Genomic DNA, 15761 nt, shown 5'->3' on the forward strand with positions numbered 1-15761 from the left:
GAATCTATATGACTTTTGACTATTTCAGTTGCACGTGGGAAGCTTAGTGTGTGGGAAAAAAAAAAAGAAACATCAAAATGCAGGTTCTACCGAGAATTGAACTCGGGTTACTGGATTCAGAGTCCAATGTCCTAACCGCTAGACCATAGAACCGATTGCTGATAGCTAGTCGGGTGCTTTTAATTATATAGGTAAGCTAAACTATATGGCCAGTGGAACTTGATATTAAATAGATAAGATTATATGTATTTATATATATATATATATGTATTTGTATATTTTTTTGGTAGGAGGGAAGAAAAGAGAATTGAGTTTCTCACTTATTATTGCTGCTTCACATATACTTCTTTTACATCATATTTATATTAGTTGGAGGATAAGTAGCAACAACTCAAAATCAAGGATAATCAAGGATAGGTAACAACTAAATTTATTTCTACAAGAAGTATAAGATGGATAGTCATTATCCATTTTTCAACACTCCCTTTTGATTATCTATCACTAATAATGTATTACGTATTGCCTCGTTAAAAACCTTATCATGGAAAAATCCATTGGGATAAAAACCATGATAAGAGAAAAAAAGTATAGTATCGTAATCTCCCTCTGGAAGTGATGAATATAAACTTTCTTCCTAGATCTCGCAGTCGGCGCATTCCAATATTATGAACATGTTTTCTGAATGATATAGTAGGAAACGCTTTTGTAAAAAGATATGCTGCATTATCATTCGAACGAACATATTGGATATTCACTTCTCAATTATTCTCGATTTCTTGAGTGTAAGAAAAAAACCTTGGAGGAATATGTTTTGTTCTGTCGCTCTTGATAAAACTTTCTTTAAGTTGAGCGACACATGCAGCATTATCTTCGAACACTTTTGTTGGTTCCATATCGATGACTATTCCACTTGCACCTTGTATATGTTGAGTCATAGATAGGAGCCATATGCATTCTATACATGCTTCATGGAGAGCAATGATTTCCGCATAATTTGAAGAAGTGGCTACCAAAGTTTGTTTTTGAGAACGCCACGAGATCGCTGTTCCACCAATTGTGAAAAAAAAAATCCAGTTTGCGATCGAGCTTTATGCGGATCTGATAAATATCCTGCATCTGCAAAACCAACTAGACCAACTTCAGGGTTTCTATGATAAAATAAACCCAGATCAATCGTACCTTGGAGATAACAAAAAATATGTTTTATCCCATTCCAATGTCTGCGCGTAGGAGATGAGCTGTATCTTGCAAGTAGATTAGTAGCAAAGGCTATATTTGGTCGAGTACAATTTGCAAGATACATTAGCCCACCGATAGCGCTCATATAAGGTACTTCAGGATCTAATACGTTTTCGCTATCTTCACAAGGTCAAAATGGATCCTTGTTAATATCAAGTGATTTTTTGACCATTGGAGTACTCAAAGGAGTTACTTTATCCATTTTAAAGCGTTTTAACACTCTTTTGGTGTAATTTGATTGATGCACAAATATTTCATCTTAGAAATGCTCAATTTGGAGCTGTAGACAAGATTTGTCTTTTTCCAAGATCTTTCATTTCGAACTATTCTTTCATGTGAGTTCTTGCATAATCAATCTCATTTTGAGTTCCGATTATGTTCTGGTCATCAACATATACCGCAATGAACACAAATCCTGATGAGAATTTTTTAATAAAAACGCAAGGGCATATCGCGTTGTTGATGTATTCTTTACTGAACAAGTACTCACTCAAGCGATTATACTACATACGCCCAGACTGTTTTAATTCATAAAGTGATCACTGTAATTTGATCGAACATATGTCTTTATGGGATCTTTACTCCCTCTGGGATTTTCATATATATGTCACTATCAAGTGATCCATATAGATATGCAGTCACAACACCCATAAGTTACATATCTAGATTTTAGATGTCGTTAGGCTCATTAAGTACTTGAATGTGATTGCATCCATGAACGGAGAATATGTATCTTGATAATCAATTCTCGGTCTTTGAGAAAAACTTTGTGCCACAAGTCGGGCTTTATATCTTGTGACCTCGTTTTTCTCATTTCTTTTTCTCACAAAAACCCATTTGCACCCGACTGCCATTACATCTTCAGGTGTAATGACTATAGGTTGTAAAACATTTCTTTTATTCAGGGAGATTAATTTATTTCTCATGGCCATCTGCCATTTCTTCCAGTCAGGCTTTTTTTGGCACTCTGACATGGACCTTGGGTCTGGATCATCATTTTCATTATCAATTTCTTTGGATATCAAAAAGGAGAACATTCCATTTTTATCATTTATCTCGCTTCTAGCCCATAATATCCCACTTTGGATGAAGTAAATGGAAATCTCATACTTTTCAGTATCATGTTTGTCTTTTGGACGAACTTCTTTAACTGGTTCTTCTAGAACCTCTTCATGTATGTCTTCAGGACATATATCTCTATATGGTTCTTCTAGAACCTTTTCACCAATGTCTTCAAGACATTTTTTGTTATTCGGTTCTTCTGGAACTTTGTCTCACAATTTCTTTTTCTTTCGAGGATTTTTATCTTTCGAGCCCATCGGTCGTCTCCCGCGCTTTAGTTGAACCTGTGGTTCATTTGCTTTATTCCCATCAATAACTTGTTTTGGAACATTTATTTTTGATGGAGCATTAACAGCGGGGATACATGATTTCGTCATCCTTTGAATATCCGTGAACGCATCAGGTAAATGGTTTGCCAAACTTTGCGAATGTATAATTTTCTGAACTTCCACCTCGCGTTGATGGGTAGGGGATCAAGATAAGCCAAGGTTTGTGTACACCATGTGATATCCTTTGGTGATTCTCTTGATCCTCCCCCCAACACATAGAATTCATTTTCATCAAAGTGGCAATCGGCAAAACGTGCCGTAAACATATCTCTAGTTACTGGTTCAAGATATCTAATTATACTTGGTGACGTATAGCCGATATATATTTCCAATCTCTTTTGTGGCCCCATTATTGTTCTTTGCGGCGGGGCTATTGGGACATAGACCACACATCCAAAATACAGAGATGGGATACATTTGGCTCTTTGCCAGATGTTAACTGTATTGGGAAATATTCATTATATGCACTTGGTCTCATCTGGACCAATGATCCAGCATGCAATATAGCATGTCCCCATACAGTAATTGAGAGTTTTGTTCTCAATATTAACGGTCTTCCAATCAACTGCAACTGTTTTATCAAAGACTTAGCCATGCCATTTTGTGTATGAACATGTGGAACTGGATGCTCAACATCGATTCCCAATTACATACAACAGTCATTAAAGTCCGCTGAAGTGAATTCAAAAGCGTTATCAAGCCTGATTTTCTTTATGGCATAATCAGGGAATTGCGCTCTCCTGATTATTGGGGCAATGAATCTTGCGAAAGCCATATTTCTTGTGGTCAATAGACACACATGTGACCATCTACTATATGCGTCAATTAGTACCATAAAATATCTAAATGGTCCGCACGGTGAGTGAATCAGCCCACATATATCACCATGTATTCTCTCTAAGAATACAGGGAATTCATTCCCAACTTTGGCTGGTGAGGGCCTAGTTATGAGTTTTCCTTGAGAACATGTCTGATATGAAAAGTCTCTCGATTAAAAAATCTTCTAATTTTTTAATGGGTGGCCACTCGAATTTTGCACAATCCTTCTCATCATTACTGATTCAGGATGGCCAAGTCTTTCATGTCATACTCTAAATATACTAGTAAACCCCGTGTTTACTGTAACATATGATTCAATCATATTTATTTTTGTGCAATATAACTGAGATGACATCATTGGTAATTCTTCCAATACATGTTTCCTTTCAGTTGTAATGCAGAGATATTCAATGTCATTCTTATTTGTACTTGTTATATGATATTCATTTCCTCAGATATCTTTAAAACTTAGCAAGTTTCTGCTAGATTTGGAGGAATATAATGCATCACTTATTTCAAACTTTGTCCACCTTGGTATTGAAAAATAAGCTCTTTCGGAGCCTATTATAATGTTTGCATTACCAGATATGGTACTCACGCTTCCGGTAGAGTCTTTTATTTTGAGACAGGAGAAATAATTTTTATCGTTAAGTATAGTATGTGTCGTAGCACTGTCGGCTAAACATGTATCTCCATCCTGAATCTCAAACGATGACATGTTATGAATCAAAATATGCAAGAAAATGCATTAATATCCCAAAACATGATTTGAAAAATTATTTTACATTAAGAAAAACCTTTTCGAGTTAATATATTACATTCTTATTTAAAATTACATTGGTTTTTTTTACCTTCTTAAAGAAGACTATATATTACATCGATCCTAATCGCTTTGTTTCCGTTGATTCTTCAGGATCAACAAGGAAATCAGCGATATCAAGATGAGTATAATCACTTATGCCATCAAAGGAAGGTCCAGCTTCATCAGAGATGAAATTGGTTTCAAAATTCTTTCCTTTATCCTTTTCTTTGGAATCGTGTGATGCTCGGTACATATCGGTTAAATGTCTTGCATACGACAGGTACGTGCCCAATGATTTTTCATGCCGCATCTGTTACAAGCAATTTCTTTTTGCTTTCTTGCTTCCCGACCAACATCATTTTGTCTTCCTCGTCCACGACCTCGTCCACGGTCGCGGTTACGGCTTCGACCGCGTTCAGTCCTATTATTTTGATTGGATGACGCAACATTCGCTTCTGGGAATGGTGATGATCCAGTTGGACGAGTTTGATGGTTTAACATCACGAGCTGATTATTTTGTTCAGCCACAAGGAGGACTTGCATCAACTCCGAGTAAGTGGTATAACCTTTTGCCCGGTATTATTGTTGCATGATTACATTTCCAGGATGAAATGTTTGGAGAGTTTTTTCGATCATATCGAAATCACTTACATCCTGTCCACATAATATTATCCGAGAAGTAATTCTGAACATCGCAGAATTATATTCACCAACACTTTTGTAATCCTGGAACCGGAGGTTCAACCACTCATGTTTGGCTTTCGGTAAGATCACATATTTCTGGTGATCAAACTTATCTTTGAGTGATTGCCAAATATCTGCATGATCTTCTTTCGTGATGTATTCTTCTTTTAAAGTATTATCGATGTAGTGGAGCAAAAATATCATGGATTTCGCCTTTTTTTCATCTGATGTCGTTATCGACTTATCGATGGTATCGAGAAGCCTGTTTCCTCTTAGATGCATTTTTGCACCTACTGCCCATGACATGTAATTTTTTCCAGACACATCAAAGGTAGGGATTGAGCTTTGCCAAATTTGACATGATAACTGTATACATATCATAAATTTAACGAAAAAATTCAATTCAAATTTTGTTTTTAAAGAAATATGATAAAAACTTTTGAATATACATATAGGCAGAAACTTCTATATAATTGAGGAGGCAGAGTGATAACACCGTATTTTGACCACTTTTATGGATTGTTTTGAAATACTTTTGCTATGTTTTTAATTGCTTTTAAGTACTTTTATTACGTTTTTCTAGTATTTGTAGTTCGAAGACTCTTTTCAGGTAACTTAGGGAAAAGCTTAACAAAATGGATAGAAAACCAGATTTCAGCTCAGAGTCAAACCGTCAGAAGTTCACCCCAGATTGAAGGCCTTCTCACCGTCTGATCCAGCTCAAATTTGGAGATCTTAAAGATGGAAGTATCAGCTTTCCAGCACATTTTACAGCTTGGCAATCCAACGGTTCAATCAAAAGATACGCGAAGAGCAAGATGTCCCGTAAACCAGCCGGCAAGCGTTTCCACCCGCGGCCAACAAGCCATTCTCCACGGTCACAACCACCGTGACCGCGGCCAGCCACCCATTTCCCACGGTCACGCACATCCCGACCGCGGCCAGCTAACTCCGACTTTGAAGGCCCATTTCTGAAGCCCGTATCATTTTCCCAGCCTCAATTCCGGAACCCTAGACACCAGAGAGTATTGGAGACTATAAATACATGTCATTTAGGTCGTTTTTAGAGAGAGAAGAAGAGAGACGAAATACTTTACAGAAATTTTACTTTAAGCTTTGTTTTTAGGTTTTAGGGAGAGAGAGATCTGTCTCTTGAACCCTTGTTCTTTTTTTTTTCAATTTCGAATTCTATTCTACTTTTTAATACTATGTTTTTGATTTCGTTTATTATGTCTGAGTAGTTTTATTGTTGGGATTAAGAGATTTTCGATGGGGATTTATATGTTCAGTGAGGATTCCATGAGCTTTTGAGCCGAATCTTAGAACTTTTTCTTCTGAATTCGTTTTTACTGCATGAGAGTAGCGTCATGAACTACAATCTGATCCATATGCTTGGTGACACGAAAGTGTTCATCAGGTGTCAGATCTAGTTTGGGAGAGCAAAATAAACATAGGAGTGGAAACCTACCTATGGGCAATTTGTGAATGCTGACGAGTCTTAAACATAATGCATCTCTTCTTTTCCAGGGCCAGATTGGAAACCTATTGGTCAGGGTTGAGAGAGATAGTTGTCTATGATCACGACAGTGGCGTATTCATACGTTCGTGACTCCAGTTCGAAAAGTTTATGCTAAGGTCTTATCAAATTTACTCTCTAGCAATGTTTTGAATCGTTCATACCCCTGAGATAACTTTCCTGAACCCCATCGCCTCTTTTCTTATAGATTTACTCCGATTTTCATTCAAGCTTTAGTCTAGGTTATTTACTTTTTCAATCGATTTTTATTTAAGCAATTAGGTTAGTCATTTTTCCCGTTTTTACCCATTTTCGTTAAGTTTAGTTATTAGGTCATTTTAATTCCCGTAGTTTCTCTTTAGGATTCGTTTTTACATTTTAGACACACCACCAAAACCCTCACAAAACTCGCCTGGTTCTAGACTTCCTTACTTTATATTTCTTTCGAAGGTTTTTGCAGGAAAGATCCTCCTTCCCTGTGGATTCGATCCCTAAGTATTACAATCGATCAGCTGTGCACTTGGGGCTATTGATTTCATTTAGGGTAAAACTTGACAACCCTCAACACGACACACATCAAGTTTTTGGCGCTGTTGCCGGGGAAGGCACGCGCTTTCTTTTCCGCAAAACCCTAAGAAAGGTTGGTAAATCGACTCTAGAACCCCTTTTTCTGCATATTTCCATTTTTCGGTTATTTTGTTTCCATTTCAGAAGATATGGATCCTATAAATCGAAATCCACACTATGAGGATGGTTTCTATAACACTCCTCAAGCCACCAGACGCAGAGAGAAGCAATACTTACGCGATCTCTACGAAGAAATTTGAACCGAAGACTACAGAACGTTCCAAAACGAGCCATACGTACCTCCAAGGGCAAACCCTAGATATCCTATGTATCGCCTACCTCACCAGGTTCTCCACCAAGATGAGAACGTCCAGCTCAGTAACCGATTGAGTCAGCTCAAAGGCGTAATCAAGCAGTTCATAGAAGCTCAAGCAACCGCTACAGCCGCTCTAAACGAAAGGATTGATGGGATATCAAAACTTTTCAATGAGAAGATTGATAACCTAGCCTCACAAGTCAAATCAATAGAAGAACGAGCAACCAAGGACGCAGCTATGATCGCTAACAGGTTCGACAGCATGGAGGAATAGCAAGCGAAGCACACCTATGAGCTTCGCAACACCAAAAACAAAGTCATGGACCTGGATTTCAAACTTGATGATGTGGACAAAGCCCTTAACGAAGCTAAGAACGAGTCCTATGACTTTACAGTCGAAGTTTCAGAGAAGGTTTACAAAGTCATTGACAAAACCGAAGAGCTTGACTCAACCATGGACAAAGTAGTCTATGCTCTTGATGAAGTTTAAGAAAAGGTTGAGGAGATCATACAAGGACTTGGAGAGCAGATTCTAACAACCAAAACTAAAGAGTCAAGTCCAGAGAGGAAGTACATCAAGCCAGAAGACCCAGGAGATCATCCAGGAAGCAAAGGAGCAGGCAACAGCAGCAAATCAACTCGGAGACACTTTCCCGCGGTCACGTCGCTTCCGACCACGGCCAAGATACATTCTCCCACGGTTGTGCTTGGTCTACCCGCGGCCCATGGACGTTTACCCGCGGTCGCATCACCTGCAGTCAAATCCCACCGGAAAAACGTTCCAAAACAGTCCCGTTTAGCTCATACAAGCAGCTGTGCGTCTGATAAACCTCCTGGGATGACTAAACCACTCCATCAACAACTGGTTTGCTCCATCAGCACCCAAAGATCTGAAGAAAAGGACAAGTCAGTGCCCTGCAACATGGCTTTGTCTTGTGAAGATGAGTATGAAGAACAATACTCTGAAGATGAAGAGTATGGGTTGTTTGTAGAAGATCCAAACGCGGGATACTCCTCAGAAGACAGTTCAGGAGAAATTCAATGGATCACCAACAACATCAGTAGGGAGAAACTCATAGAGTTCAACAATGTGGTCAGGTCATTCCCTGCTCACCTAAGCTTTGATGAAATCTGGAAGCTTGGTCGTTTGCAAGTCTTTTTCAGGTACTGCAAGGAGTCTAAGGAGTATATCCATAGATACTTTATGCGAGCTCGATACATAACAACACCAGAAGAAACTGTCTATGCGATTCACCTCAAAAAGCCGGAAGAATGCAGCCACTACACCAACAAAATCAGCAAGGAAAAGCTCGACGAATTCAATGATGTAATCCGAAATCTGCCTGAAGGAATCACCTTTGCCAGAGCTTGCAAGGACTTCATGATAGGCCATTACTTCTGTGAGAGCAAGGAATCAATCCCTGAGATAGAAGACTTGTTCAATCATTCCAGAAGAGGTAAACCTATTCGAACACTTCACAAAATCGAAGGTGTAGGTCAGTTCCTCATCTCTTGTTCTATTAAAGGAGAAATGTTTAAGATCGTGCTTTGTGATTCTGGAGCTTGTCTTAACATGATGTCTATTGCTTTGAGACTTGGTATTAAACACCTGCGTAGGACTAGAGCAAAGATTAATCTAGCTGATGATTCCAATGCAACGCCTCAAGGAATAGCTCATGAAATTCCTTTGAGAATAGGAGATTGCATAGTGCCTGTCGACTTCTAGATTGTCGAGACGAGAGACGCAACATATCTAGTGATTCTCGGATGGTCTTTTCTAGCAACTTCCATAGCTATAATGGACTGGCCAAACCGGAGGATTTCATTTGCTAATATCGACAAAGATGTCTTCACAGAAGCTGTCCCATACAACAGCAAAGCAGGAAAACATTCTGCAACAGAAGAGTTTGAAGAAGAACTTTGGAGTGACGAAGAACCTGCTAGGCAAAGCAAGGAGATGTCGAAAAAGACTTGTCTCAGGACAAGGTCTTCTTCATTGGACTAAGCCACGTCCAACACCAAAAGTCAAGCTAAACGACTTAAAACAGAAGCGCTTAATTGGAGGCAACCCATTTAGGTATTGTTTTCTTTAGGATTTTTCTTTCTTTTTCTATTGATCTTTTTCTTTTTCTTAGTTTCAGGTGTTTCTTATAAAACAAAAAAGCCAAAAAAATAAAAAAAACCCGAAAAAAACCAAAAAGAAGGATGGTCCCTGACTGCTCGGCCCAGCAGGAACCAAGGAGAAACAGGAACATGCCGCGGTATAAGCCCCCGCGGTCGCAGATGCTCTGACCGCGGGAAACGCATGATCGACCGTGGCCGAGCACCGGTTTGCCGCGGTCGCGTGGCTCCTGGCCGCGGCAAATGGTCGTTGAGATTAAACCCGACCCCAAACCACCCACTTCACCTCATTCCACCTCACCAATCCCCACTCCACCTCATTCATCACTTTCCACCACCTTCATCACCACCTATCACCTTCCCAAACCTTTTCGAATGAATCCGGTTCATCTCCACCAGCATCCCGGATCCAGGTAAGTTCTCTTTGGCTTTACCAATTCGATTATCTATGCATTTTTCTCATCCAATCTCGACTTTTTTCACACTGAGGACAGTGTGATTTAAGTCTGGGGGAGGATTTCATCCCTTTCTAAATATTTTTCTCTCATGAGTCTTGCATTATCTACACTTTTTTAATTTTCCTTAAGGTTTTTCAAAATTGGTTTTCAAAACAAAATACGTTTTAAAAGGGAATGGTGAACATGAATCAATGATAGTTGACTGTGTGCTTTTAGACTGCTCCTAGTGACATGCTCATTCATGATTTAGGACTAGACTAGGCGGTAGCTAAGCACATTTGAAACGAAGTACCCCAGAGGAATTTGAATGATTTCGATTTAGATGAAGGAATACACTAGCTCTGTTTTATTTGGACTTAATTTGGACTTAACTTTCTCATTGAAGCATTAGACCAGGGAAACGAATCATACATTCAGGACTCCTTTATCCTTTTACCACTCTCAGTTGATCCTGAATGGCTAGTTCATCTTTAGCTAGTTCCCCACCTTAACCAATCCTCTTTCAAACCACATGCACTCTTGTTTTCTACTGTCTTATATGCAGATAAGTGCAAAAACGTTGGAGAGAAAGAGGAACGACGCAGTTTTCAGTCTCCAAGGACAGAGACCTGCGATTTGCCCGAAAAGTTCCCGGAAGGATTCAACACAAGAGGAAGCTCAGTTTGCCTTAGAAGAATCTCAAATTTTGATACAATCTCGTCCTCTAGTCTCTCTCTCTCTTTAAAAGGTATTTCCCTTCCAAAAAAAAAAACCGAAAATAAGAAAAGAAAGGAAATAAAAGCCTTAGAGAGTCTAGAGAGGTCGAATTTTAAGTCCCAAGGCAACTGGAGTTCAATTTTATGGAGTTTTGGAGATCATTTCCCGGAAAGAATCTAAGTCTGGGGGAATAGCTGTTTACAACAAAGGAGGAAGGATTATGCAACAACATTTGGCAAGAAGAAATGACTGAAAATTGCGGTCATCAACAGGTCCTTATCTCTCTTGCGGTTTTGCATATTATCTTGCATCCTCTAGATTCATCAGGTAACCCAAAACACTTTACTCCACCACTTAAACAGCCCTTTAATGCCAAACGCCGTCTACCATGGATGATGTCTTTAATGGGAACTCACTATTGAACTTAATGAATGTAGAGAGCTAGTTGACTGGAATCAAGATTTAGATTGTTTAAGTTTTGCATGACGGAAAAAGTGGACTAGTATCTTTTGTGTATTGGTGAGAATTTTCTAGACTAAGTTGTGGATTGATGCACGATCTTTGGTCCTAGTTTAGGAGTTCATGTCTCTGAGATTTGTGCGTTTCCTATTTTTGTTTTCACTTAACCAGTTTAGGCTTTTGTTTTGTTTGAGGACAAACAAAGGTTTAAGTCTGGAGGAGTTGATAACACCGTATTTTGACCACTTTTATGGATTGTTTTGAAATAATTTTTTATGTTTTTAATTGCTTTTAAGTACTTTTATTACATTTTTCTAGTATTTGTAGTTCCAAGACTCTTTTCAGGTAACTTAGCGAAAAGCTTAACAAAATGGATAGAAAGCCAGATTTCAGCTCAGAGTCAAACCGTCAGAAGTTCACCCCCGATTGAAGGCCTTCTCACTGTCTGATCCAGCTAAAATTTGGAGATCTTAAAGATGGAAGTATCAGCTTTCCAGCACACTTTACAGCTTGGCAATCCAACGGTTCAATCAAAAGATACGCGAAGAGCAAGATGTCCCATAAACCAGCCGACAAGTGTTTCCACCCGTGGCCAACAAGCCATTCTCCGCGGTCACAACCACCGCGACCGCGGCCAGCCACCCATTACCCGCGGTCACGCACATCCCGACCGCGGCCAGCTAACTCCGACTTTGAAGGCCCATTTCTGAAGCCCATATCATTTTCTCAGCCTCAATTCCGGAACCCTAGTCACCAGAGAGTATTGGAGACTATAAATACATGTCATTTAGGTCGTTTGTAGAGAGAGAAGAAGAGAGACGAAATACTTTACAGAAATTTTACTTTAAGCTTTGTTTTTAGGTTTTAGGGAGAGAGATATGTCTCTTGAACCCTTGTTCTTTCTTTTTCAATTTCGGTTTCTATTCTACTTTTTAATACTATGTTTTTGATTTCGTTTATTATGTCTGAGTAGTTTTATTGTTGGGATTAAAGGATTTTCGATGGGGATTTATATGTTCGGTGAGGATTCCATGAGCTTTTGAGCCGAATCTTAGAATTTTTTCTTCTGAATTCGTTTTTACTACATGAGAGTAGCGTCATGAACTACAATCTGATCCAGATGTGGTGACACGAAAGTGTTCATCAGGTGTCAGATCTAGTTTGGGAGAGCAAAACAAACATAGGAGTGGAAACCTACCTATGAGCGATTTGTGAATGATGACGAGTCTTAAACATAATGCATCTCTTCTTTTCCAGGGCCAGAGTGGAAACCTACTGGTCAGGGTTGAGAGAGATAGTTGTCTATGATCACGACAGAGGCGTATTCATACGTCCGTGACTCCAGTTCGAAAATTTTAAGCTAAGATCTTATCAAATTTACTCTCTAGCAATGTTTTGAATCGTTCATACCCCTGAGAAAACTTCTCTGAACCCCAGCGCCTCTTTTCTTATAGATTTACACCGATTTTCATTCAAGCTTTAGTCTAGTTTATTTACTCTTTCAATCGATTTTCATTTAAGCAATTAGGTTAGCCGTTTTTTCCCGTTTTTACCCGTTTTCGTTAAGTTTAGTTATTAGGTCATTTTAATTTCCGTAGTTTCTCTTTAGGATTCGTTTTTACATTTTAGACACACCACCAAACCCTCACAAAACTCGCCTTGTTCTAGACTTCCTTACTTTATATTTCTTTCGAAGGCTTTTGCAGGAAAGATCCTCCTTCCATGTGGATTCGATCCCTAAGTACTACAATTGATCAACTGTGCACTTGCGGCTATTGATTTCATTTAGGGTAAAACTTGACAACCCTCAACACGACAAGCATCACAGAGCCTACCATAATTTTAAGGAGGAGGTATAACTTTTTACTCCACAAATATAACATTAACGAGGAGGCTTAGCTTTCCACTCCATATATATGATCTGAGGAGACATAGTTTACCATATGATCATATGATCGTAAAGGCATAGCTTATCATAACAATCAGTTCGGGGAATGCAGAGCCTATCATCCTTTCTTCATTAATTTTCATAGTCGTAAGGTCGTAAGTGTAAACTTGAAATAAATTGAACATAATTTAAATCAATGGTTCGGAGAAGGCAGAGCCTATCATCCCGAAATATACATAAACTTGTAAAAAATGAAATATAAAATTTAAATCTTACATTTTTGGATATATGAACAGATCGAGAGGCGGTCGTGCTGATAATATGTTATAAATTTTTCTTTCTATATATTAAATAGATAAGATTATATGTGTTTGCATATATATATATATATGTGTGTGTATATATATATTTGTCTTTTGGTGGGAGGGGGGAGGAAAAGCGACGAGAGAGGAGTAACAGAGAATTGAGTTTTTCACTTATTATTGCTGCTTTACATATGCTTCCTTTACATCATATTTACACTAGTTAGAGAGTAGGTAGCAACAACCCAAAATCAAGAATAATCAAGGGTAGGTAACAACTGAATTTACTTCTACAAAAAGTATTAGATAAATAATCATTATTTATTTTTCAACAAGGGCATATTATTTTCTTTTTCATTTTATTAAAATAATAAAATGGAAGCTGGAAGGTTTCTAATAGACACAGTCTCAAAACCGATGAAAATTGAGACTTTTTAAAATGGGAAAAAATCTTCAATCTACTTACGCTGGATCGGAGTATTTCACTGACAAATAATGGAACCACAACACCAACTTGAAAAAAAATCATTTGCATGCATGTGGTACTTAAACTTAAATACATTTTTTATTGCATAGATCACCAATGTATTTTAAAATCTTCCTTCATTTTCTTGAATACAACTGAATTTGCATGCATGTGGTACTTAAACTTAAATACAACTGAATTTTCTTGAATTTTTTATACTATCATCTTCATTTCCCAAATAAACATCATCGAAATTATATTTTCTTTTTGCCATATCAGTTGATCGTAAGTTCACATCCACATATCCATATATATTTGTCACACTAAGATTTTTCATTAATGCAGCATCGATTTTAAACTACGTCTATATAATTGCATATATTTTTGGTAAAATATAATTGCATATATTTAACTATGAATGGTCATTCGTAGATATTTTTTGTAGCCAAAAAAGTAGATATTACCTCAACGTATTAATTTCTTTTATGTATATTCTTAGGGGTAACAAGTCAAGTGCGTTTCAAAATTTTTTTTTTCCAAAAACGCAAACATACACCATTCACAAGTTTTAATACTATTGTTTGCGTTTTTCAAAAGAAAATCAAAAAGTTGTTTGACATCTTTCAAAACAGAAAATTATCACATAGACCGTTTTTTTGGTCTGCAGTATATGTCTAGTGTTTTACCAAATAATGCACTAGACTAAAGGAAGAATATTTGTTAATTTTCTTTTATCTATTTAGTTTCTTATTAATAAAAAGCTAATGTAAATTCATTACAACACAAGCGTTTATATATATATTTGGAAAAAAGAAAAAGATTATATTCTAAGTTTCTAACCTATGTATTAATCAATTTATAAGTAATTAGAATTATTAATATATTTTTAAAAAATATAAATTGTTACATTGTAAATTTATTATGATGTTTTTCATCATTTAAACTTTTATTTACCATAAATTCATTTTTTCACCAATCAATTATTATTCTACACCGTTTTCTGACTGCAATTATTCCACAAATATGTTTTTTTATAACTTTCATTAGATTAAAACTAATTAAAATAATTAATTTTAATATATTTTATATTCAAAACATCTTTTATATACTGAAGTTATGTTTTTTGCTTATTCACCATTCTAACATTGTATTTTGGACCGCAACTTATTTTTTCACCAATCAAACATTATTTTGTACCGCTAATTATATAGAAACCGCACTTGTCCCGCAAATATGATTCCGAATGGTAACAGCGTTTTTAGTTGTGCAGGAAAAGCGGTTTAAGATCGTGGTATCGTTCAACTGCGGTACGTACGGGAAAATATATTTGCGAGACAAATGCAATTCGATTGGTGAAAAACAGCTTGCAGTCTACAATAAAATGTTTGAATGGTGAATACGATTAAAGCGGTGCAGATTACAAATTATATTTAAGTAAAATAAAAAAATATAATAATTAGTATAATTGTGTTCATTTTTGTTTTGGTTATTTGTTTCATAATAACGAATATATATATATATATATATTCATATTTATTTTAGTATAGTTGTTTTTTTTTTGAAGAAAAATCCATAAAACATAGATTCTGGTTTTTAATTGAAAAATAGTTAACTCAATCAAAAACTAGTTTCCTTAGTTTGTAGGATTTTTTTTTAAAAAAATCTTGAACAGTAATAGAATTAGTTTTTGAAAAATCTAAAACCAAAAATCACTTCAAAAACCACAACCATTGAAAACCTAATTTGAGTTTTTTTTTCTTTTTATGAAATATATATGATTAGTATGAAAAAAAAAATTACCCATTAACATATAAAAGAAATATCTGAAATAGAAGTATAGATAGTGAAAGAGATGATGACAAAAGTTGCTTTTTCTTCTTTTTTTTTTTCTATGGATTTGTGTTTTTTTTCTTTTTTTTTGTGTGTATTTTAATGTAGTAGTAATATATGTATATATAGAACTAATTTTATTATTAAATATTTGAATTTGAAATAAATAAAAAACAAAAAATTTATTATCTACTGTCTTTTTCAAAA

At 36.6% G+C, this 15761-nt stretch overlaps 1 non-coding gene across 1 annotated transcript; it reads right to left on the reverse strand.

Moving 5' to 3' along the window:
- Positions 1 to 81: 81 nt before the first annotated feature.
- On the reverse strand, positions 82 to 153 carry TRNAQ-CUG. The gene has a single exon. It is a non-coding gene; the product is annotated as a tRNA-Gln (tRNA).
- Between the last annotated feature and the right edge of the window lie 15608 nt (positions 154 to 15761).

This window comes from Eutrema salsugineum, unplaced genomic scaffold (assembly GCF_000478725.1).
Source record: "Eutrema salsugineum unplaced genomic scaffold, Eutsalg1_0 scaffold_11, whole genome shotgun sequence".
Taxonomy (NCBI): domain Eukaryota; kingdom Viridiplantae; phylum Streptophyta; class Magnoliopsida; order Brassicales; family Brassicaceae; genus Eutrema; species Eutrema salsugineum.